Source organism: Zalophus californianus, chromosome 10, assembly GCF_009762305.2.
Source record: "Zalophus californianus isolate mZalCal1 chromosome 10, mZalCal1.pri.v2, whole genome shotgun sequence".
Lineage (NCBI taxonomy): Eukaryota > Metazoa > Chordata > Mammalia > Carnivora > Otariidae > Zalophus > Zalophus californianus.
Window position 1 is genome coordinate 38067656 of NC_045604.1, and position 25541 is coordinate 38093196.

Sequence of the window (25541 nt, forward strand, 5' to 3'; positions counted from 1 at the left end):
GATGAAGCCTATTGATTGGCTCAGATCAGCTTGTGACCCAGCAGTGGTATTAGACATTGGCTATAAAGCATCTCCTTATGAATTTTTCATTGGCTTGAGTGTCTGGAGAGCTGGGCAGCTGCCTCCCCGAGTGTTCACTCTCCTTCCTCGCCCTCCCTCCTCCTCTCTGTGTCTCAGGGCTGATGATGCCACTCTGCAGGGCCACGTTATTGGATCAGAGCAATTAGCTTTACAGTCTGATTTTGAGTCGAATCCAATTTATTTTTCAGGTGCAGCGGGCTTACGAGTAGTCATGTGCTTTTTGTTTTGTGATGGCATCACAGGATTACTAGCAGATGCAGTAAACTGAAGTCATTTCCCATTAACCGTATTCCCCATGATACTAAGCCAACGTGTCACTTTGCAGTTGCATTCCCGAGCATTCTTCAGGAGAAAGAGTGCTTCCAGCAGCTCAAGTAAAAGCTGACAAAGAGGCAAACTCTTGAGAAGCACTATGTCAGGCACTTCCAAAAATACCTTAGCTCACGATTCTCTTAACAACCCCAAGAGAGGAGGAACATTATTCCCCCGTTTACGCTGGTAAGAAAGTGAGTGTCTGAGAAATTCGGTAGTCTCTCAGAATTCATATTGTGGATTTATCAACCTCACACTGAAGTAGGTGGGAGGATGAAACCCCAAGACTCCAGACTTGATCAGGTGGCCAGAGCTAATCCAAGAGTCATCTGCTTTTGAGAGAACAGGGAAATCTTCACTCCGAGCAAACCTGTGTCCTGCTACACCTGCCACCCCCGCATCCTTGCTCCGGGTATTATATTCTAGATCTGGACTCCATGAAAAATTCAAGTTCTCGTGTCCAGAAATAGAGTTTGTTCCTATTAACATCTGTATCCAGGTGAAATTGAGTTAAAGTCAACTTCAAGCGCCAATTTAGGGGAGAAAATAACACAAGGTCAGTAGGGTCAGCAGTGGTTAGAGAAGGGTAGAGGGCTGAAGGATTAACTGTGAGTGTGGATGAGCCTTCTCTCTCATGTGCATGGCCCTTTCTCTGGTCCTGCTTCCTTTGCAAACCCTGGGGCCCTTTGAGAAGCCTTTAACACAAGGTGAGTGAGCACTCTGAGTCCCTATTCTAACTCAAGGATAGCCATTCTGGAATATCACACGTGAAAGGAACCCCCATCTGTCCTCTAAATTACTGCCTAGATCCACAGTCCTCACTCGCAGTGGACATCTTCTCTGCTTTCTGATGTTTCATCCTGAGGAAAGAGCTCTTGGTAGAATACCATAAAGTCACTTCCTTACAACCACGCTCTCCTAAAGCTTTGGAGGTTCTCATTGCCCCGTCAGCGAATAGCTTTCAGGATCACCTTTGTAATCTCATTCACCCCTAAGACCTCCACATCCACCATGGTCAGGAGGGCATTTCACCGGCCCACAGGAAGACAGCCCTCATACTTGTGTTGTCTTCAGGTGTGTCCCACAGGCTGGAAGTTGCCTTCTCTTCCCCACTCTAACTAAAGCCAACCTTCAAATTCAACTTAGAAAGGCTCCTCCTGCTGTTTCAGTCCCTCATTATTCCAGCTTTGAAGCCATCAGTAGACTCATCCCACCATTAAGTGCAGACCACAGTCAACCCCCAGATCATCATTTAACACGATCCCAGTGCCTAGCACGGAACAGGGGTCCATGATGTCAGTGACCCAAGTTAATTACTCTGGCTGGGCTCATTGTGTGGCTCCTTCCTGGTTCATATGTAGTTTCTTCTGACATGCTGTTTCTTGCTTTCCCTTGTATTTACACATCTTTATCTTCTTCCACAGAATCTAGTCCATGCTGCTACTCTAGGAGGTCATCAGCAACTACCTGTTGACTGGCCATTGGCAATGGAATATATGATGGGATGCTATGTAACAGACAGACATGAAACTGGACTGGTGTGTAGTTTGAAAATTGGGGGCAAGTTAACCTCTTAATGCTGGAACATCTACAAAGAAACCAGTCAAACACCTCTGTCTTTTCCCTGTCCTCCATCCTGTTCCCAGCAAATTTCTTAAGAGAGGAATCTGTATGTATTCCCTTCATTTCATACCTTGTCCACTTAATCTGACTTTATTTCCCACAATCCCTCCACACAGATGCACACTCTCTGAAATGCTCTAACATCCAGATATAATAGCTTTTCTGGAGTTCTAGCCTCACTAGCCTTCCCAATGAATTTGACATTGCTGTTAACTATCTTCTTGAAAAATCTCCTTCCCTCATCTTTGGAGTGATTGGAATACAGTTTGCCTCCCATCTCTGACTAACTTCATTTTTGTCTCCTTTCTTGGCTCCTCTCGTGCCTTACTTAAAACATCGTGTGTCCTAAGATGTGTCCTCAACTGAATGTCTCTTCCTTGTCCATACCTCTTCACTGGTGATCTCAACTACTCCTACTTTTTCAGTTAACACCTCTGTGCAGATGCTCCCAGATCTTTACCCTCCAACGTATCTACAGAGTTCTTTCATATTTCACCTGTCTGCTGGGCCACATTGTCTAGATAATCCTTCTAGTCTTTCAAAAGCAGCCATTTAAAAGTGAACGAATCAACTTCTCTTCAAACTGCCCCCTCCTAACTCCCCTGTTAATACTTGTGAAAGAAAACATGCCACTGACATTGAAATACATCCAAAACTGAATAATTGTCCACTCCTTCATTTCTCTCAGTCCCATATCTAATGAGGTGACATTCACTGAAGTGACATTTACTGAATGCCTACCAATGCCAGACTCTGGGGATGTAGTGTGGAAAAAATAAAGGGGGGGTGAGGGGAGAGGGAGATCTTATCCCAGAGAACTTATTATAAGGGAAGGACAAAAAATTATTCCTTCATTTAATGAAAGTTTCTTGAATAACTACTAAAAGCTAGGCACTGTTCTGGGTACGAAGTCCTTCAATCCCACCTCTGCAGTGTCTCTCAAGTCTACTTCAGTTGAGTTTAGAGAATAATCGTTAGAACTTCCAGATCAATGTTTTTTAAATGGGATGAATGGGCTTGTGGTCTTAGGATTTTATTTTTTTCTACTAGTAATTATCGTGTTAGCTGTTGGCTTAAAATAGATACTTTTAAGAAGTATTTGTTTATCCTAAATCATAATGTCTAACTTTTCCTTTTTTTATTTTTGTATTAAAACTTGTTTCCTTATCTTCTGAAATTGACTAACAGACCCTCCATCCTCTGTCTCTTTTGTGCTTCAACTCAGCCCAGATGCCACCATCCAACAGATATTTCTACAACAGAGCTCTAATTGCTCCCCTGCTTTGAAATGTTTGAAGACTCAGCAAATATAATCTCAATTCTGCAGTCAGGAATTCAAGACCCCCATCCTGCGACCTGACCTCGCTCTACCCATCCTGCGACCTGACCTCGCTCTAAACTTTCCTTCTGGTCTTACCACCCAGTTCCCTTTCACATATACCTGTCTTCCATCCAGATAGGATTACTCAGTGTTTACAAACATATCCCACACTTTCTTATCTTACCCAAAGTTATGCCCTTCAAGTGGAATGCCATCTGGTCCACCACTATTCTCTCAAATTCTTCTCTTATTTTTTTAAAGATTTTTCTAAAGATTTTATTTATTTTAGAGAAAGAGGAGAGAGCGAGCATGAATCAGGGAAAGGGCAGAGGGAGAGGGAGAGAGAGAATCTCAAGCAGACTCCATGCTGAGTGGGGAGCCCGACTCGGAGCTTGATCTCATGACCCTGAGATCATGACCTGAGCCAAAATCAAGAGTCAGAAGCTTAACTGACTGAGCCATTCAAGTGCCCCAAGATTTATTTATTCAAGAGAGAGAGAGAGAGAGGAAGCGTGTGCGCGTGCACACGTGTGGAGGGGGGAGGGGCCGAGGGAGAGGGAGTCTTACACTGACTCCTCACTAAGCACAGAGCTCAATGCAGAGCTCAATCCCATGACCTTGAGATCACGACCTGAGCCAAAACCAAGAGTCGGAGGCTTACCTGACTGAGCCACCCAGGCGCCCCTCAAATTCTTCTCTTCTCTTTCAAGTTACAGCTCACTTGCTTCATCATTATAAAGATGTGTGCCTTATTCTCCCTAACAGCTTGCAAAGACATTGAGGACTGAGTTCTAATCACATTTATGAGAAGTCTACCCATTGCCCCACATACAACTTGTAAAGGGGCTTTCTCATTATGGATATGGATGCTGAATAAGTATTTACTAAATAAATGTTACCAGAAATGATTTTCTAATGGTTTCATATTTTACATTATTTCTTTCCATCATGATCATAGAGCCTTCAAGAGCAGGGACCATGTTTCCTCCTTTCCCTTCATTTTCTACATGCTCTTGTACAGAACTACATATAGAGGACAAGTATAAATGTTAGCAGAATGAACAAGTGATAAGTTATGCATTTTCATAGAAAAACAGTATCATGTTAAAATCCGTAGTCTTATTCTACAGTCTAAGATTAATACCATGTTTGGACACTAGGGAAAGAAAAACAAAACTGTAGCTGGTATATTAACATCCATAACATTCTTTAGCTTTTTTTTTTTTAAGACTTTATTTATTTGAGAGAGCCAGCGAGAGCGTAGGCACATACAGGCCGGGGGGGGGGGGGGGGGAGGCGGGGAGGAGCAGAGGGAGAGGGAGGGTGCGAATCTCAAGCCAACTCCCTGCTGAGAACGGAGCTGGAGGCAGGGCTGATCTCATGACCTTGAGATCATGATCTGAGCTGAAATCAAGAGTTGGACACTTAATTGACTGAGCCACCCAGGTGCTCCTAGCTATTTTTTTCTTTATGCTTCCTAAAGAACTATTGCTTCTTTGTAACAAAATCTATCACTTTTTTTGTGTTTATTTTCTAACTCTACTTCACTGAACTTCATTAGTAGTTCTTTAAAAAAGTTATCTTAAGTTTTCTTGGTAGATAATCATTATTTGTAAAGATAATTTTGTCTCTAAAATAGTTATATCATTTCTTTCTTTTTCTTATCTTATTGCATTAGTCAGAATTCCCAGATCAATATTTTTAAAATGGAAAGAATAGGCCTCTTCCTTTTAGTGGTTTTTTTTTTTTTTGCCTACGAAAAATGATCATGTTAGCTGTTGGTTTAAATTAGATATTTGTTTTAAGAAGTATTGGGTATCCTAAATCACTGTATCTAATCTTTCCTTTTTATATTAAAATTTTATTTGTGCTTTTATCTAATTGCTCTTTTAGACTGAGCCATATAACTTAAGTGAAGAGGAGATTTGGCAACTGTTCAGTGATATGATCAATTATAGACAGTGAAGCCAGATAATTTACATCATGAGTCATTTGGCCAACTTTACTGATAAAATAATCAAGAGAATTAATGAATATGGATTAGCCTTTGTACCATTTAGATGTGAACTTTCTGGGATAAAGGTGACAAAATATGAAAATGCTAGTGAATTCTTTTATCCTTTCACTCATCCATTCAACAAACATTTATTGAGTGCCGTTGTGTGCCAGACATTATTCTAGTGCTGGGCTATAGGAACAAACAAGACAAAGTCCCTGTTTTCACAGGGCTCTCATACCAGAGAAGGCAACGATAAACTAACAAATAAGTGAGCAAGATATTTGCAATATTCACAAGTGCTATAAAGATAAGTATCAGAAAGGGGCTGATAGGATGGGTTACTCCAGCCAAGGTGGTCAGAGAAGGCTTCTCCAAGAAATGGGATTTGAACAGAAACCTAAGTGACAAGAAACAGCCAGCTCTGTCAAGATGATAGGGAGACAACTGTCGGCAGAAGAAATAGCAAATGCAAAGGCCCTAGGGTGAGAATGATCTTGGCATTTTGCAAGAACAAAGAGAAGGCTGAGGAGCAGCTCTTGGAAGGAAAACAATAGGATATGGGTCTGGAGTGGTAGGAGGACCAGATGATGGTGGAAAATCTAGGTTACATGTACTCACAGAAATCATTTTTAAGGGTAAGGATAATCATACATTTGCTAAGGTGAAGTATTTATACTTAGAATATTTACAATGCAAATTATAAACATTCATAGAATTAACTCAAGTCTTAAACAGGAAATAAACCTAGATAAGGCAAACAAACTTTCTCCTACATTCTCTACATTCTACCCTACATCAACATTCTCATTTGTGTTTTGTCACCTTGAATGGCAACAAAGATCTTAGGACGATAGCATGCATTCCTGGGAGCAAAATTTTCTTATGCAATAGATTGTGAGCCACTATCTTGTTGCTGGTTTAAGTGATTCAGAGAGATAGATCATCCCGACCAATAAGCCCTGGGCTTTACAAAGCTGAGGAGTCAGTCACATCATCTCTACTAGCTGCAACCTTCGTGGTAAGTTAAACAAAACCACATGACTTAGTTCCTTTCTTTGTACTCTTATTTGGAGGGAAGAACCAGCAAACGATACTTTTGGTCCCTACTAAAATTATCCAAAAATAAAGCATGTAACAAATGGGTCTGGGTGACTCAGGGTGGTCACTCACCATGTGTCTTGATTTAGACTCTGGGGCTATTTTTGATTTGTCACCACTGACTGGCTGTTTGGTCTCAGACCAGGCCCAGCACACTGGTCAAAGCAGTGCTTTGTCACAGCACGGAGGCTTGTGGCAAAAAACCTGGCAACTTTCTGTCCCTTTGTGAAAGAAGAACATTGTATCCCAGTTGTGGCTAGATTCTGCTGCCTCCAAAGGCTAGTCAAGCTATTGTTATGTTACAGTTTTAAACGTTCATATGATGATCATGTTTTTGGAAAGAGTGGGTCACCAATGAGATCTTTGGGGTCCTAGTGGCTTTCATGGTGATGACAACCAGAAAAAAGCAGGGGCATGTTCCTCTCCTCAAACCTCACCCCTCAGGCAAGCCACATGCTTAGCACAGGGCCTGGAATAGAGTAACCCCCCACCCCCCGTAAGAGTCACCTGGTTATTTCTGTATTTTGCATTTATCTGGCCCCAAAAAGGATTCTTTTGAAAGTCTCTGGAGCAGCTCTCAAAGACCAGTCCATGAATTAGGCCAGTCTTTTTTCACTGGTCTCCAGCAAAATGAGAAAAAACTTAAAAATTTAGAAAACACACACACATGCATATGAGACAGTTTATTATTTATCATTTCTTAATTGCCTTTACACTGATATTTTTGTCCCGTCCTAGTAGGTTTTTCTTTTCTTTTTTAAGAGAGCGCGCATGTGCACACAGGAGTGGGGGAGTGGTGCAGAGGGGCAGAGGGAGAGGGAGAGGGAGAGAGAATCTTAAGTAGGTTGCAAGCCCATTGTGGAGTGTAACTCTGGGCTAGATCTCATGACCCTGAGGTCATGACCTGAGCCGAAATCAAGAGTCCAGCACTCAGCCCACTTAGCCACCCAGGTGTCTCCCTAGTAGGCTTTTCATAAAGTTCACATGGCCTTTCTTTCAGTAAAGAATGTTGTTAGTATATGGTAGTAGTTGTTGTTTAAATGTTCTAACTTGGCAAAATTAAAATGCCCAGTTTTCTGGAAATTCACTGAGGTCTAAACCGTAAATCTGGGATGACTCATCTAGATGTTTATAGCCTCTCCGGCCTTTCTGGTCCCTACTATAGTATTTGGGATGAATAAATGCCCGTCCCGTAGCCTCTTTATCAATTTATATCCTTCTTCTATGTAATGTCTTACAACTAAAAGCTGGAGACCTGAGAGGTAGGGAAGGGTGTGGTAAAAATTCAGGAAAAAATACTGGTTATTAATATTAATATCACTAGTATTTATATTAGTCTTGCAGAGGGACAGAAAATAGGGCCAAAAAAAAAAAAAAACCAGAAATTTTTCATGTGCTAAGAATGTAAGATCAGGAGATTTTCTAATCAGTACATCAACCTGTGAATGATTGGTTTTGCAGTGATATGAACATACCCTTAAATATTAAATGCTTCCATCCCTTCAATGTTTGCCATCCCTAGTTTGCAAATATAAATGGTGCTTTAGGTATTCCTTTCAAGAAATATTTAATACCACATGGAAAATGTAGATTTTCTATAATTAAATCAGTCTAAATCATTGCTTAGATTATGCTTCATGATGCAGCTTATAAATAAGAATGTACAATAACTAATTGGCTATTTTTATCCTAGCAGGACATCCTAGCTAGAGTACAGGACCCTGAGATGCAGATCTCGTATTCAGCTAAGTCACTGACTTACTGTATCATGTTGGGAAAATTGCTTAGGCTGACTCTTTTTTTTTTTTTTCACTTGAGACAGTAAAATTTGTAACTAATGACCCATCATCAAGAATGTTGATGAAAACAGATCATTACAAATGATGGCCTCATCTACTGGAAGGGTAGTTACCTGAGTATTTGCAGGTCATATAAACTACCATCCTATATCTGTAATAAATAATTATTAGCACAGGGAAAGAATAAAAATTAGGCTTAATAAGTTCATAATGACATTAATAACAGCTACCATGTATCCAGCATTTATTAGGTACCAGGCATTATGCTAAATGCCTTATCCACATTATCTGATTTTTAGGAAGGCACTATTACTACCAACTTACAGTTCAGGAAATTGGGACTTTTGGAGATAATTCCCCATGAGTAACACATGCTGGGCTGTGAGGCCTCTTGGGAGAGAGGGAGAGCATCGACTCCCTCAGAATCTGTGTGCGTGCTGACTGGGCTTAGTGAGTATGGACTTCCCTCCCCAACACCTAATAAGGTAATATTTTCCTTTTTATTCCTCTAGTTCCTTCTATAAAGAATTCTTAATTTCCCTCTGTCTTTTGTCATTTGACTTTCACTTCCTGTTTTGGGTTTTCTGCTGCTACCACCACGAGCCTTCAGTCCTGCTCTCTCACTCCTCTTCTCGGTGGATGTGACCCAAGTTCCAGTTTTGGTGCCTTTTCCTTCGTGTTTCAGTTCCTTGCATGGTCTGTGTTTAGCAAGTGAAGTTACCTTTTATGGTTTCCATCTCCTTTTTTCACTTTTTTTCTACTTTTCCTATTTTCTCTTGCCATACATACAAGTGACTTATGGGGGTTTCCTCTGGAGCCCCCTAAACTTCAAAAAGAATTTTCTGATTTACATGCTGCAGTGTATTAACATATTTTATTGAAAAGGACTATAAATGCCTACAGGTTTTGTATTTGTTTTTGCTTTTGTAAAGAAAAAATAAACAGTGACAGAAAGAAGAAGGATGGTGGGATTTGAATGTCATTCATGGAGATGCAGAGAGAGAGAAAGAATGTGATGGCCTCCACTCATGGCCTTCTAGCTGGGAAATTCTGGACTGTTTGTATGATTTCAAAACCTAGAATAATAGAGCTCAGACATAGAAGTTATCATCACAACATTAGATACGGTGTTAGGTAAGTTTTGTTTTGTTTGTAAACAAGAACACTGTTCCACCCAGTGCGCTTCTGACCCCTATTACTGGCAGTCCAGCTTCTAAATGGTTTAATGAACTGACAAGCCAGCAGAGCATATGGAAACAAATACTGTACTGGAAGCAGGAGAGACTTTGGTCTCACCCTGGTTTTACTAGTAACTAGCTGTGTAACCTCAGGCAAATTGTCTGTCTCCTTGGAGTCTATTTCTCTACCAGCACAGTGAGTTGAAAGGATTAGGCGACCCACCACTAAAGTCTTCTCCTACTTCACTGTTCTCAATACAAGATATTGATTCCCTTTCCTGTAAAAACGTAGACAGTTCTCATTAGTGAAAGAAAGCTCTGGGGTAAGGAAGACCATCACAACTCCAGCGTTTTCATAGTTCGATCTTGGTAAATAAAATTTTCAAGTTCTCCCCATAGGTGTATAATACCTTTTTCCTAGAGCAGGTAAAATCTGTTGTAATATCCCTTCATGATTGTGATTATATATGAAGCAAATACCTTATTTAGAAATTATCTGAACCACACTTACAGAAAGCAATGCATTTTTGGTTTGGGATTTTATTTTTGTTTTCTCATTAAATAGCAGTTTTACTGCTTAACCTGAAATAGGCTAAAAGTCTTCCTGTCTTTGAAAGCATATACAACTCAAAAACAGCTTTTGTGGCTTAAAAGGTTATATAGATATTAAACAAAACATTCAGAAGAAACTAAATGCCCTAGGAAAATTTAGAAAGTTTGTATTGTTTTAGAAGATATAACTAAGGAAGAAGACCTGACAGCCTATATTTCTAGATAATGAAGCTTTCATAGGATTTTAAAATTGGGAAGGGTCTTAACGATTATCTAATTTAACCTTCGACTCAGCATAGGCATACCTCTCAACATTCCTGCCATTTGGTCAACCATCCTCTGCTTTCAAGTGTCCTGTGACAGAGAGCTTACCACCTCATACTCTAGATCATTCCACTGAAAGACAGCCTTACTCATTGACAAATTCTTCTGTAAACACCCCTTGAGCTAGGTTTGATGGAAGCCACTCTTAGCCACAAATTGTAGCATATACTTATTCTATGTTGGAGGCCTGCCCCTCATATTTGTCGGGTCTGGGGCAAGAGTACAAATGGAGGACCACATGCCATATGACTAAATGTATAAAAGTTATAAATCAAGCTAGCAAACTGTTGGGTAAAGCTTATTCTATATATCTACCTTGACAAAAACACCTTCCTAACACCTGTTATAGACTGAATTGTGTCATCTCCCCTCAAATTCATGCATTGAAGCCCTAATTCCCCCCCCCGCCCATATTTGGAGATAGGGCCTTTAAGGAGGTAATGAAAGTTAAATTAGGTCAAAAGGGTGGGGCCCTAATCTGATAGCACTGGTATCCTTATATGAGGAAGAGACACCAGAGATCTCTCTCTTTCTGCAGGTGCATAGAGGAAGGGCCATGTGAGGACATAGGGAGAAGGTAGATGTATGCAAGTCAGGAAGAGAGGACTCATCAGAAAACAACCTTGTGGCACCTGGATCTTGGATGTCTGGCCTCCAGAACTGTGAGAAAATAAATATCTGTTGTTTGAGCCACCCAATCTGTGGCATCTTGTTATGGCAGCCCCAGCTGACTAATACAACACCCAAGCTGAAAAATCGGTGAAAGTTGTGGTTTTTTACGAGAGCAAAATATGAAAGACAACAGAATTTCCTTATTATTTCATATGTCTGAGCGTTCTGTTGATGAGCTGTATTGGATGAATAATAAAATAAAGACATACATAATTCATAAATGCTATATAATTACTTTCATTTTAGTAAAATCACTTGGTATGTGGTTATAATCAAGATTTTCGCATAATTTATGTTCTATTTCACCTGAATTGTGTTAGTCGCTGAAGCAGATATTTAGGGCTGTAGGCTATACCATGTCAGGGCTGAGCACCAGATCCTAATTCAGAGGTACCCATGTGTTCTATAGTACAGTGTGTGCGTGCGCGCGCGTGTGTGTGAATTTACAGGGCCCTCTGAAGCCCAGCATCCAGGGCAGAAAGCCTCTCTTGCATGGGACTAAGGGTGAGATGCCATTTTATTTAAACCTAAACCTGTAAACATCACATAACTCATCTTTTGGCCACCTCTATATTTGGATGAGTATCTTTGAGGCGTAGAGTTGTCTTAGGATATGTGTACCATGTAGAGTTTCAGAATCTTTTCCTATACTTGAGGGCATTTTATTCAAATGCAAAACACACTTTATACACAAAAGTAAAGAAGAATAAAGAAATGAATAAATCTTACTCCGTGCAATCAGAACTAAATCCTGTGATTACATCATACTACACATGCAGGTCTTTATCTCACCCCACATCCATCTATCTCTGAGCCGCATTTGCCAAAAAGCTGGAAGTTAGATTCCAACAGCAGAACAAAGACAACTTAGGGTCTCCCCTAAGTGAAACCATCTTGTCCTGGGCTTTTGTTAGGAAGTTTTGGATTACTGATTCAATGTCCACACTGGTTATAAGTCTGTTCAGACTGTCTTCTTCTTCATGATGTAGTTTGATAGGCTGTATGTTTCTACAAATTTATCCATGTCCTCTAGGTTATCCAGTTTGTTGGTTTATAACTGTTCACAGTAGTCTCTTATGACCCTTTTAATTTCTATGGTATCAGTTGTAATGTCTTTTCTTTCATTTCTGATTTTATGTGAGGCTTCCCTTTTTTCTTTGGTCTAATTCATCCATTTTGTTTATCTTTTCAAAAAACCAACTCTTAGTTTTATTCATTTTTGTATCTTTTTCTGTTTTCTATTTTCTTTCTGCTCAAATCTTTGATATTTCCTTCTTTATGCTAACTTTGGGCTTAGTGCTTCTTTTCCTAGCTCCCTGAAGTATAAGGTTAGATTGTTTATTTGATATCTTTCTTCTTTTTTGATGTTTATCACTATGAATGTCCCTGCTTTTGCTGCATTCTGTAAGTTTTGGTATGATGTGTTTTCATTTTTGTTTGTCCTGAGGTACTTCTCATTTCCTTTTTGATTTCTCCTTTGGCCCAGTAGTTGTTGAAGAATGTGTTGTTTAATTTGCACATATCTGTGCATTTTCTTCCAGTTTTCCTTCTGCCATTGACTTCTAGTTTCATTCCACTGTAGTCAGAAAAGATTCTTGATATGATCTCAATCTTCTTAAATTTCCTAAGACTTGTTTTGTGACCTAATGTGTGATCTATCCTGAAGAAAGATCTGTATGCACTTGAGAAGGTATATGCTTTGGATGGAATGTTCTGTATAACGTTTATGAGGTCCATTTGGTCAACAGTGTTGTTCAAGTGCTCTGTTTCCTTATTGATTTTCTATCTGGATGTTCTATCCATTATTGAAAGTAGGATATTGACATCTCCTGTTATTACTGTATCTCTATATATTTCTCCCCTCATTTCTATCAATGTTTGTTTTATATAGTTAAGTGCTAGGATGTTGTATGCATATATAATTGTTATACCTTCCTGGTGGATTGACCCTTCAATCATTATATCATGTGCTTTGTCTCGGGACATTTTTTGACTTAAAATCTATTTTTTCTAATACATGTACAACCACCTCTGTACTCTTCTGGTTACCATTTACATGGAGTATCTTTTTCTTCCTTTTACTTTTAGCCTATGTGTGTCCTTAAATCTAAAGTGAGTTTCTTGTAGACGGTATATTGTTGGGTCTTATTTTTTTTTTTTATCCATTCAGCCACTCTATGCCTTTTGATAGGGAATTCAATCCATTTACGTATAATTATTGATAGGGAAGAATTTACTATTGCCATTGTGTTTGTTGTTTTCTATTAGTCTTGTACTCCTCTTGTCTGTTTTTACCTCTTGTTTTCCTATGTATATATGGATATATAGTCTCTATATGTCTCTCTCTATATCTATATATATATATGTGTGTGTGTGTGTCTATATATATGTCTATCTAAATATATTGCATTGGTATGTTTTAATTCCCTTTTTTTTCTTTTGTGTAACTACTATAGGAATTTTGTGTGCATGTATGAGGATTACCTTGGAGCTTACATAAAATATTTTATAGTTACAACAGTCTATTTTTTTAAAAAGAGATTTTATTTTTAAGTTACCTCTATACCTAACATGGGGCTCGAACTTGTGACCTCGAGATCAAGAGTTGCATGCTCTTCCAACTAAGCCAGCCAGGTGCCCCTGTAACAGTCTATTTTAAGAGCTTAAGTTCAATTGCATATAAAAACTCTACACTTCAACTTCTCCCCCAATACTTTATGTTACTGTTGTCACAATTTACATGCATTTATATTGTGCATCTCTTAACATATTTTTAGGTGTATTTACTTTTAATACTTTTGTCTTTTAACTTCTATACTAGAATTAAAATTGATTTACCCACTACTATTACAGTAATATGATGTTCTGTATTTGTCCATATATTTACCTTTACCAAAGTTTCATACTACCTTATGCTATTATGTTGTTATTTAGCATCCTTTTAACTTGAAGAATTCTCTTTAGCATTTCTCCTAAGGCAGGGCTAGTGGTGATGAACTCCCTGAACTTTTGTCTGGGAAAGCCTATTTCTCCTTCCTTTATGATGGACAATTTTGCTGAGTACAGTATTCTTGGTTGGCATTTTTTTTTCTTTTAACACCTTAAATATATCATTCTACCCCCTTCTGGTCTGCAAGGTTTCTGCTGAAAAATCCACTGATAGTCCTATGAGGGGTCTCTTGTACACGCCAAGTTGCTTTTCTCTTGTTGCTTTCAAAATTCTCTTTGTCTTTGCTTTTGACAATTTGATCGTGTGTCTCAGTGTGGATTTCTTTGCATTCATCTTAACTAGTGTTTTGGGGGCTTCTTGGATCTGGATGTCCATTTCCTTCCAAAGGTTTGTTCAGACATTATTTCTTTGCATAAGCTTTCTGATCCTTTCTCTCTCCCTCTCTTCTCTGGGACTTTCATAATGCATATATTACTCTGTTTGATGATGTCCCTTAAGTTTTCTTCACTCTCTTTCATTCTTTTTCTTTTTGCTCCTCTGACTGAATTATTTCCAATGGCTTGTTTTCAAGTTCACAGACTCCTTCTTCAGTTTGATCTAGTCTGCTATTAAACCCCTCTAGTGAATTTTTCAGTTCAGTTATTGTGTTCTTCAGCTCCATGATTTCTGTTTGGTACTTTTTAATACTGCCTATATTTTTGTTGAAATTCCCACTTTGTTCATGCATTTTTCTCTTGACCTCAAAAAGCATCTTTATGATAGTTATTTTGAATTCTGTCAGGTAAATCCTGTAACTCCATTTCATTAGGGTGTCTAGAAATTTATTTTCCTTCTTTGTTTGGAACACCTTTGCCTGATTCTTCATTTTCTTTGTCTGTGTTGGTGTCTGTACACTGAACAAAGCAGGCACCTGCACCAGTCTTCATGGACTGACCTTGTATAAGAGAAGACTCCCACCTATCAACCCTGCCCAGGATTTGGGGGGCCTCTATCAACTCTTTCCCTCCACAGGGAGAAGCAGGAAGCTGTGGTTTTTGTCTGCTTGCTCTATGCTAAGTCAGGGGTGGGGAAGCTATTGTATCTATCAGTCCAAACCACAGTCCCCATTCTCCCCGAGGTGCTGGTTAGCACCAGACTCATCAGAGCTCCAAGACTGACATCTGTTCTCTTTCTGCTTAGCAGGAAGGAAGATCTATGACATCTACCAACCAAAGCTGCTGTTTCCATTCTCCCTCAGGTGGCTAGATTATGCTGGACCCATCAGAGTTCTAAGACTTACAAGACAGAACCAGTCCTCGGGGCGCCTGGGTGGCTCAGTTGGTTAAGCGACTGCCTTCGGCTCAGGTCATGATCCTGGAGTCCCGGGATCGAGTCCCGCATCGGGCTCCCTGCTCGGCAGGGAGTCGGCCTCTCCCTCTGACCCTCTTCCCTCTTGTGCTCTCTGTCTCTCATTCTCTCCCTCTCAAATAAATAAATAAAATCTTTAAAAGAAAAAAAAAAAAAGACAGAACCAGTCCTCTGGGAGCTCCCTGGGAAATTCCAGGGTGCTGGATGCATAAACCAAACTCTCCTTCCCTAGGAGAAGCTGGGAGTTAGGGGTTCTCCTCCTGATTGTATGGCATTGTGCTGGGAGCAGGGACTCTGGTGAAAAGGGGTCCTGAATCTCCCTACTGGCTTTGGTGAGTCTGGTTTCATATTCACCTAGGATGTAAGAGCCTTTCAATTAGTCTCTAGATTTTACATAAAATGAATTTGTTCATGAATTGTTGCTAAACTGGTGTGTTTGTGAGGGAAGCAGGATCCAGGGCTTCCTACTTTGCCATCTTGCCAATATCACTTCTGAAAATTCTTTTTGTACAGATTTTTCTAAAGTCAAAATAATTTGCCTAAATTTAGAAAATTTTTTTTACGAAAAAATATCCTCTTCAACATCTGTGATATTTTCTCACTTACAAAACTGATTTCTAAATTTATGACAGTTTTGTTTATAAAAATACATCATTCAGTATTTCAGAGATCATTGCTTATAAATCATATCAAGTCTGATAAAAACATTTTTCTATTTTTAAAAAGAGCCAAAAATTAACAAGAGTCATAAAAAATAAAAGAACTGGTTAGATATATTTTTGCAGCAATGACAAATGTTGATTTAACAGAGAAGAAATATCGTTTCGCTGAATTTTTATTTAATATATGGAAATTTACTTCGGGTCAGAATAAAAATGTCACCATGGACTCTCTTAGGCTACCACCGCATTTTCTAGTCCTCAGTTTCAAGCATTTCTAGACTCTATTAAAGACAGCAGAAATGCTACCATAGTAATAACTGAGTTATAAGTGGCAGGGAGGCAGTTTATTATTTTGAAGTATAATCCTATTAAAAAGCTTCCTGGAAAAGAGCAGGTAATAGTACTATACAAACAGAAGTCTATTTTTAAAGTTTCAAATTTTAGGGTGTCAGAAAAATTTAATTATTTATGTGTAAATAAACATATTCTGCTAGACACAAAAGAGATTAATAGCAAAAACTTATCTTTCTAAAGGTTGGTTCAAAAGCTATTTAAAAAATACACTTCTAAGGTTTATTCAAGAACCAGTGAACTATAGGTTAAATAAAGGTAAACACTCAAGGAGTTATAAAAGTTATGTTTGATTTTCCATTAAGAATTATCATTATAATAATATAAGATAGAATATAATAAGAATTATTAAAAATAATTCTTAATGGAAAATCAGATGAAAGCAAAAGGGGCTGAATTTTTCAAAACTGACAACCGTACAGGTGGTGCCGTAAATTCTCATCAATGGTTAGGGGGGTGATATGTGATAGGTAACTGAAAATTCTAGTTAGTTGTCCAAACTACAGCTCCTAAGTAAATGCAATCTTAATTATTAATATAAGTCTGGTTATAGGAAATAAATGCTTATGAAAGATTGCTTGATGGACATGATATCCTGAATGTTACCTGGTGAAGGAACAGGGCAATCAGAAAGTTTTCTATCTAGATTGTATTGAGAGTTAGATTAATGGGGAAGCCAGAAAATCTATCTAAAGGTACTAAAACATTAGTGGAAATGTAATGCATTAGAGAAAACTGCGTTTATCAAAATTTCTCTCAGAAACTGAGATAGGACAGCATACACTGATGAGCCATTTGGGGTGGGGCATGAGACCCCCAAATGAACATCCTCCAACATCCAGACAGTTGCTAAACTGCCTATTACTGAGGACAAGTGCAGTTAAGAGAACTGGTTTTGCTTTAAGGGGGCTAGTTCTGGGAAAGAGCTAAATTGTTCAGGGTAACAGACTAACCTACCAACCTCCTTCTAGCCTCCCGTGAAGTTTAATGGGACGTCAATTAATAATATCCTGACCAGCTATTCACATGCTCTTGATTCATCTTGGAGAGTACTCCTGAGTCCTTACAGAATTGTCTTTACTTAATAATGCTTTGGGGCCATAAGGTACACTCTAAGAAAGTCACATCAAACACAATATTCTATTGTGGGGATAAAATTAAGAGCGAAGGATCCTTTTCATAAAATCTACAGTAAGTCTTTTGGGAAACAACCACTTTATTTTTATCTTAAGGAATTACAGAACTTGCAAGTGAGCTTACTTTCCCTTTTGCTTTGGATGCTAGGAGACTTAAGGGCCAGATTTGCCATCTCATTCTTGAAACAGGTTCAGAGTGTGTGTTTCTCTTCCTCTTATTTCTTAGCTTCTATTTTCTTAACTAATTTTTCCTTTCACCTGTACTCCTTCAATTTTTATTTTAATCTTCTGTGTTAGTAATATTTTTGAAAGTTACCTGTATTCCACTGCAACACTAGTTGGAGCCCCTGGTTCCAGGATCTGACGCCTTCCTCTTGGTTTATTCTCTCATTTTGACAGAGCACCCCCTCTAGCAGCTTCCTGAGACAAGGGTAAATGAGAAATAATTTTTTTTCGAGATCTCACTTATTTGAAATTGTCTTTATTCTACCCTCATCCTGGAGAGTTTGGCTGGCCATAGAAAAGTCTTTTTTTTCTGGGCTTATTGGGCATTTAAAAAGTAGCATTCTTTGTTTCATTATGTTTATAATTTAGCTATTCTAATGCCATTGTACTGATCAAATTATTTAACACCTTTAGGAAATCAGAGCAGGCAAATAACTGAACCAGTTTTCTGAACCTTAATACTATATAATATATACAAAGTAACACTGTATAAAGGGAATCTTTGTGGAGTTCTCACTGTATATTTTTCAAAATATTTAGATACCTATTTTTTTTCCATGTAGTTTATATAACTTCCTTACTCCTTTCCTTTTGTATTATAGATACCATACGCCAAGCTGGCTTATATGGGATAATATTACTAACCCTTTTTGGTGCCTTGCTCTGTTTGCTCATTCATTCATCATTCATTCAGTCAGTATCTCTCCCTTTCTCAATTTCCCCATCTGGTTTCCTTTCTCTTCACCATTGCCACTCTTCTTTCTTTCCTCCAAGAAAATCCCATAAATGAAAATCCGTAATTAATCAAAACACAAATTGGGAGAGTAATTAACTGCTCACAGGTCAGATCCAGCCACCTCCATCTGCATTCTAAAAGCTAATTCTCTCCTCCACTATAGGCAGCTGTGGTATCTGAGTTAAAATACCTTAAGATTTCAAGCTGAAAGAATTGGGCTATGAGCAAGACTCTCTGCCAGGTGCTTTAATCTCAAATTCCTCCTCATAGCAGTTCTAATGAATTTTGGTTTTTTATTGTGATTTTATAGATAGGAAAACTGATGCTCATAGAAATGAATTTGCCTGAAGTTTTATAGCTAAATAAATGATAAAGTCAGTATTCAAATGTAGGTCCACATGAGACGATGCTCAGCATCACTAATCATCAGGGAAATGCAAATCAAAACCACAATGAAATATCACCTTACGCCTGTCAGAATGGCTAGCATCCAAAGGACAAGAAATAACAAGTGTTGGTGAAGGTGTGGAAAAAGGGAACCCTCGTGCGCTGCTGGTGGGAATGTAAACTGGTACATCCACTATGGAAAACAGTATGGAGAGTCCTCAGAAAATTAAAAATAGAAATACTACATGAACCAGTTATTCCACTGGATATTTACCCAAAGAAAACAAAATCACGAATTTGAAAAGATATATGCACCCCTATGTTTATTGCAGCATTATTTATAATAGCCAAGTTATCGACGCAACCTAAATGTTCACTGATAGATGAATGGATAAAGATGTGGTGTACATATGTATACACACACACACACACACACACACACACACACACACACACTGGAATATCACTCAGGTATAAAAAAGAATGAGATCTTGACATTTACAACATTGATAGAACTAGAGGGTATTATGCTAAGTGAAATAAGTAAGACAGAAAGACAAATACCCTATGATCTCACTTACACGTGGAATCTAAAAAACAAATGAACAAGTAAGCAATCAAACAAACAAACAAACAAAAACCAGACACAGACTCATAAATACAGAGAACATTACTGGTGGTTGCCAGAGCCAAGGGGGTTGGGGGGGGTGGGCAAAATAGGTGAAGGGGATTAAGAGATACAAATTTCCAGTCACAAATAAGTCAAGGAGATAAAAAGTACAGCCTAGGGAATATAGTTAATAACACTGTAATTAACGTTGTGTGGTGACAGATGGCAATTACACTTATGGTGGTAAGCCCAGGAGTGTATAGAAGTGTCAAATCACTAGTGAGTTACAGAGCTGAAACTAATACAACATTGTACGTCAACTATACTTCAATTTAAAAAAAGGATGAAAGAAATTTAGATCTAACTCTAAAATCTAGGTGTTTAACTGAGCTTTAAGTTTTAACCTAGCACTACCAACATTCTCAATGTTTACTGGAGAAAATCCTAGTCATTCTCAAACCCCTTTCTGCTCAGCTTGGAACAAAGAAAATTTCATCATTTAATAACTATTAGGCTTGTTTTTGTATGGAAGAGATGGTAATAAACAATGAAGATGACATTGTTCTTGCTCTTAACTTGCTTATTTCAGAAGGGCAGAGATAGTATTCCACTTTTAATATTCACTGAAAAGACTAAAATACAAGCTGGCAAAAGAAAATGCCTTAAGGATTTAGTTACATCAAGATATTCGAGACGGAGGGGCACCTGGGTGGCTCAGTGGGTTAAGCATCTGCCTTCGGCTCAGATCATGATCCCAGGGTCCTAGGATCGAGTCCCACATTGGGCTCCTTGCTCAGCAGGGAGCCTGCTTCTCTCTCCACCTGCCGCTGCCCCTGCTGTGCTCTCTCACTCGCTCGCTCTCTCTGACAAATAAACAAAATCTTTAAAAAAAAAAATGTTTGAGATGGATGTAGGGTGAAGAAAGGTAAACATAGATCAAGGAGATGGAATAAAACAATAAAATCAATCTTTCACTTTGTTTTGAACACGTCTATCCAATCATTTTAGAGTAATATATTCAAAACTTAGGTTTGTTTCAGTTACATTTGCCTTCCCACTAAAGTTATAATCTGGTTTACAACAATAATGGCCCAAGGCCAGTGTACCAGGCATGTTTTTAAAAGTCTTACTTTATTTAAAATTTTATTTTCAGGATAATAAATTAACTAAAAGGGGCACAAATGAACTTTCTGCGGTGGTAGAAATGGTCTCTCTTGACTGTGGTAATGCTTATATGGCTGTGTTTGTCAGAATTCACAGAACTTCACACCTAAAAGAATACATGCTAAAGCATGTAAGTCACCTCAGTAAACGTGACTTAAAAAAAAAAAAAGCCTGAAATCTTAACTACCCAGCTAAAAATAAAATAACATTTAAAATACAGTTTACAATTTCGGTGTAAAACAAATCTTATAATTTTTGTAATTATATGTATAAATCTTGTAATTTTTTTCTATTTATTTATAACACTAATAATCCAATTGGATTTTATATAATTCAATATAATAATATCAACATTTTAAAATAGGATATAAAAAATGTTTTGAGGTTTTTTTTTTTTTAAAGTAAGGATTTGGATTGCAAAATCTTTATTATAACCATAATGTTGCTAAGGCAATGTTCTCTATAATATTTTTTTAAGATTTTATTTATTTGACAGAGAGATAGAGAGCACAAACAAGGGGAGTGGCAGGCAGAGGGAGAGGGAGAAGCAGACTCCCCGCTGAGCAGGGAGCCAGATGAGGGGCTCGATCCCAGGACCCTGGGATCATGACCTGAGCCGAAGGCAGATGCTTAACTGACAGAGCCACCCAAATGCCCCTATAATATTTTTTAAAATCTCAAACAAAATAATCTAAATCTGTTAAAAATTTCAATGATTTAAATTTCCAGAATATCACCATAAATGCTGCTTACATAATATGCTGAAAATTCTACATTTAATAGTTAAAGACAAAGAATTATCTGTTAGCTCTATTAATTGATAGATTCCATTGTGTCCTAAAACATAATTGTAGCTCTGCTTCTAAAAAAGGCAAAGGAAAAGACATGACTGTTTTCAACAAACCTGGATTTAAAAAGATAACAATAACACTATTAAGAACACAGGAAGGGGTAATTAAGTGATGTCTCCTCTTTATTAAGTTTTCAATAGATGAAAAAGCATCCGAGAAACCATTTACAAAGGGCCCAGCCTCATAATTGTTTTAGAGACCAAAGTCACTGGAATCCGGCTGGTAAAACAGTACTAAATTACACATCAAACTTAACAACTTAGATTTTTAGGATCTCGACTTGAACACCCTCTGTTCTTATTCTCTCAGACATACCAAGGCCAACCAAGTCAGTTTAAATTAAGAGGGCTAATATAATTCCAAGCCCCGGAAACTCTGGAACAAAGGTACTTGTGTAACAGAAACAACTTTTTCATTTTGATTAAATGAATATAATTGTGGCAGATGTCATTTATCAAAAAATACACACCTGACTTTTTTTCTAATATGGAAGCAAAGTGTATTTGTATTTGTGACTGTAATAAAAATGCCCTTGAAGTGAGTTGTGTTTGGTAAATTAACTTTTAGAAGAATGAAAAATACCTTAAGTGCTAATATCTATAACATCTGTAACAACTGCCCTCTCCCAATACCCACCTTAACATTCTCAGTTGTTTTTGTTCTTGTTTTAGGGAGGGAGGGGGTCGGGGGAGGGGCATAAGGAGAGAGAATCTTAAGCAGGCTCCACATCCAGGGTGGAGCCCAATGACCCTGAGATCATGACCTGGGCAGAAATCAAGAGTTGGTCACTCAACCGACTGAGCCACCCAGATGCCCCAACATTTTCAGTTTTAAAAGCTAGACAGGCTCCACCATATCTTTTGAATACCAATAAAATCTGATTTTGTTCATGTGTTTAAGTGTTCTCTAATGTTTTTAACTTTACTAATATACAACAATGAAAAACCACATAAAAATCTGAGAAAGTATTCAAAGCATTACTTCGCTGGGAATGACTATGTTCTAGATATTAAAGGACAACTAACTTGCTAAGAACAAATGCTCTGAGGCTGTTTGTGAAAAAAATGCTGGTGTCAGGACATCCATGATACCTACATAAGGTGTCCTAGCATGTAACAGAATAGTGCCAACTAAGTAAAAAAATATTACTCTAAGAATTCTTATTCTTTCCAAAATTGTAATCAAGTAAATAAATTGAGTAAACAGCATTTATTAAAAGTACATAGACCATGGAAGTATTTTTATATCAGCTATCTCTGGGAGGTAGGTTCACCAGTCTGAAACTCAACCAAGTGAAGTCCTTGCAGTGACAGTTGCTTGTGTTGAGAGGGTGGAGAGGTCAGAGCTCTAAAATGACAATGACAATTAAGGTAGGAGTGAGTCAAGAGTAAGCAATAGCAAAGGTTGGTCCTAAGGAGGCAGCTGAGAGAAGGGAAGATCGTGGGCTCACTGGCTTGGTGCCCTTCAAAGAGGACATGAAGGGGGCTGAACAAGGAGGCAGGTAAGATTTGCTAGTGTGGAGGGCATTAAAGGGTTATGTGAATTCGAAAGCCAGAGAGTTATCCTAAGGAAGGAAGTGGCTATGTTGTATGTGCTACTGGGGGAGGGGATTCTGAGTTAGTTACTGGTAAACACCTGCCCTAATTAGGTGTGTTCATCGGGTGTGAGTGCGATGAACTTTCACAGACATTCCAGATAACGGGGGGGAAAGGCCCAGGATTAAAGTTACTTTGTGAATCCTAGAGTGAGGAGACATTGTGGCATAACATTATGGGATGTGGGTTCACATCCCTTGAGCTTTGGAAATCAAATAGGTCTGTGATGGTTAACAAATTAACTCGACTAGGCCATAGGGTGGTCAGATGTTTGGTCAAACATTATTCTGGGTGTTTCTGTGAGGATGTTTTTGGACGAGATTAATATTTACATTGGCAGATTAAGTAGTTGCCCTCCATAACATTGGTGGGCCTCATCCAGTCAGTTGAAGGCCTGTAAAAATGAAAAGACGGACCCTCCCCCAGTGAGAGTGAATTCTTCCTGCCTTTGGACTTGGAACGGAATCATACCATTGGCTCTCCTGGGTCTCCAGCTTGCCAACTCACGCTGCAGATCTTAGGAGGTACCAACCTCCATACACAGGTGAGCCAATTCTTTATAATAAATCTCTTATATACACATATATATTAACTGAAATAATTTCATAAAGCATTGAGCACAGGGCCTGGCACATAGTGCTCAACAAACGGATGTTATTTTTATATTATTATAGAAGACTCTATTTTGAGAAAAAAATCCAGGTGAAATAGTGCCTAAAAATGGTGAGGAGGGTGGTATGAAAGTGAGTAGGAATTGTCAAAGCTGAACCTACCCAATAGCAAAGTGTCCCTTGGTTCTTTCCTTCCAGCTTTCTTTCTTCTGCTTTCATGAAAGTTACTTTCTGTGTTTCATCACACCCATGGAACTCTTTGTGTGGGAAAATGTAGCTGAACCACTTTCTAAAACCCTAATTAAAATCTCGTTAAAAATCTTCCAAATACTTTCTTGACTTAATTAAACACAGTGGATATTAAAATGTGGACCTTCTGATGGGATTTTGCAGAGGTACTAATTATTGCTGAAAAAATATCAGTAACCACTGTAACATACTATGTATGTATTTTCAAAATTAGATCTCTGATAGCAACTAATTTTTTCATCAACCCTTTGTAAAATTGAGTGTGGCATCAATTCCAGCTTGCTGAGTTCTGGCTAATAAAGTTTGACGGTAAAAATCCCCCTCTCTTTGACCGTGGTAACTTTTAAGGGAGAGAGTAAGTTAAATCTCTTCATTTTATATCCTTAAATCTTAGGGTAGGTGTGAAGTATTGTGCAGAAACCAGATCTATTTCAGTGTAAACATTCCATTTAGCAACCAGTCTTAACTATCCACAAAAGACGCAGAGTTTCTGAAATTCCTAATTGGGGGCGGGGGGCGGGGGACAGAGGGAGAGGGAGAGAGAGAATCCCAAGCAGGTTCCAAGTCCGGTGGAGAGACCGACACGGGGCTCAATCCCACAACCCTGAGATAATGACCTGAGCCAAAATCGTGAGTCGGACGCTTAACCGACCAAGCCATCCAGACACCCCTATTTAAAAAATAATAATGACTAACTTCCCTGTGATGAGGACCTAACTAACCCAGTGTGTGGATTACTGTTATGGCCTGGAGAACAGGACAAAGTTCTACCATCTCAAATCTAAAGGTACACCACACTACTTAGATCCCAAAATAATTTAGGCTTTGACTTTTATTTTGTCTTTCTCATGGGTGGTGGTGGTGGTGGTGGTGGTGGTGGCGGGAGTGGGGAAGGGTGGGCTTGGAAAAGAAGGAAACTATGTCCCCTACTACAATATTGGCTTGAAGCTCAATCCCCTTAACTATAAAAAACTCTCCCTTCTCAACATTTGCAATCTGCTTTGGGAAACACCACATTTCTTCAATGAAACAAAACACTATGAAAAATACAGCTCTTATTACATGCTAACACTGTTCTAGATGCCAAAATACAAAGACAGACACCAGTCCATAGTCCCAAGAGCTTAGTCCCACTTTCTTAGTGGGAGAAACAAACATGTAAGCAAACGATCACAACATAGTGAACAATTAGTGAGTATCAGATATAGCTCTAAGAGAACAGGTACAACTTGGGGGGCAAGGAGGACTTTACAGAAATGCTAACAGGCTTCCTACAGGATGCAGGTGGTCCGTTCCAAGGGTATTTTTAAAAGCAAAAACTCAATTTCCGGACTAAAAAAACTTAATTTCTGAACGTGAGAACGTTTATGTTAAGGTTCTTATACATTACATACACACAGAACAATAACCTACACAAAGGGAAATTAGCTCAGTTTGAGAACATGATTCATCATCATTCACACCTGCTCCATTTAAGTCCCTCCCAAAATAGGCATTACATTGAGGAAAATGTGGTAGCAACTGTACGGTATTAGGACAAAGAGACTTCTGTTGCTATACGAACAATATAAAACAGTATGCCTACTTCTGGACGTATTTGTTAGATCCTAAACTGTCCCTCCTTTTAACTGTGTTAAGATGGACACTGAATGAGAAATAAAGCCCTAAACACTTGCAGTTTCCATATTTATATCGGAAAATCTCCAAT

The 25541-nt window shown here is 38.5% G+C and overlaps 1 long non-coding RNA gene across 2 annotated transcripts in view; it reads right to left on the reverse strand.

The window, feature by feature from the left end:
* The window catches only part of LOC113933013, a 38136-nt gene that overhangs the window by 11321 nt on the left and 1274 nt on the right, over window positions 1-25541 (reverse strand). For both annotated transcript variants that reach the window (XR_003523208.1, XR_003523209.1), the window contains exon 2: window positions 17722-17825. This is a non-coding gene — a long non-coding RNA (uncharacterized LOC113933013). The remainder of the gene's footprint in view (window positions 1-17721; window positions 17826-25541) is intronic.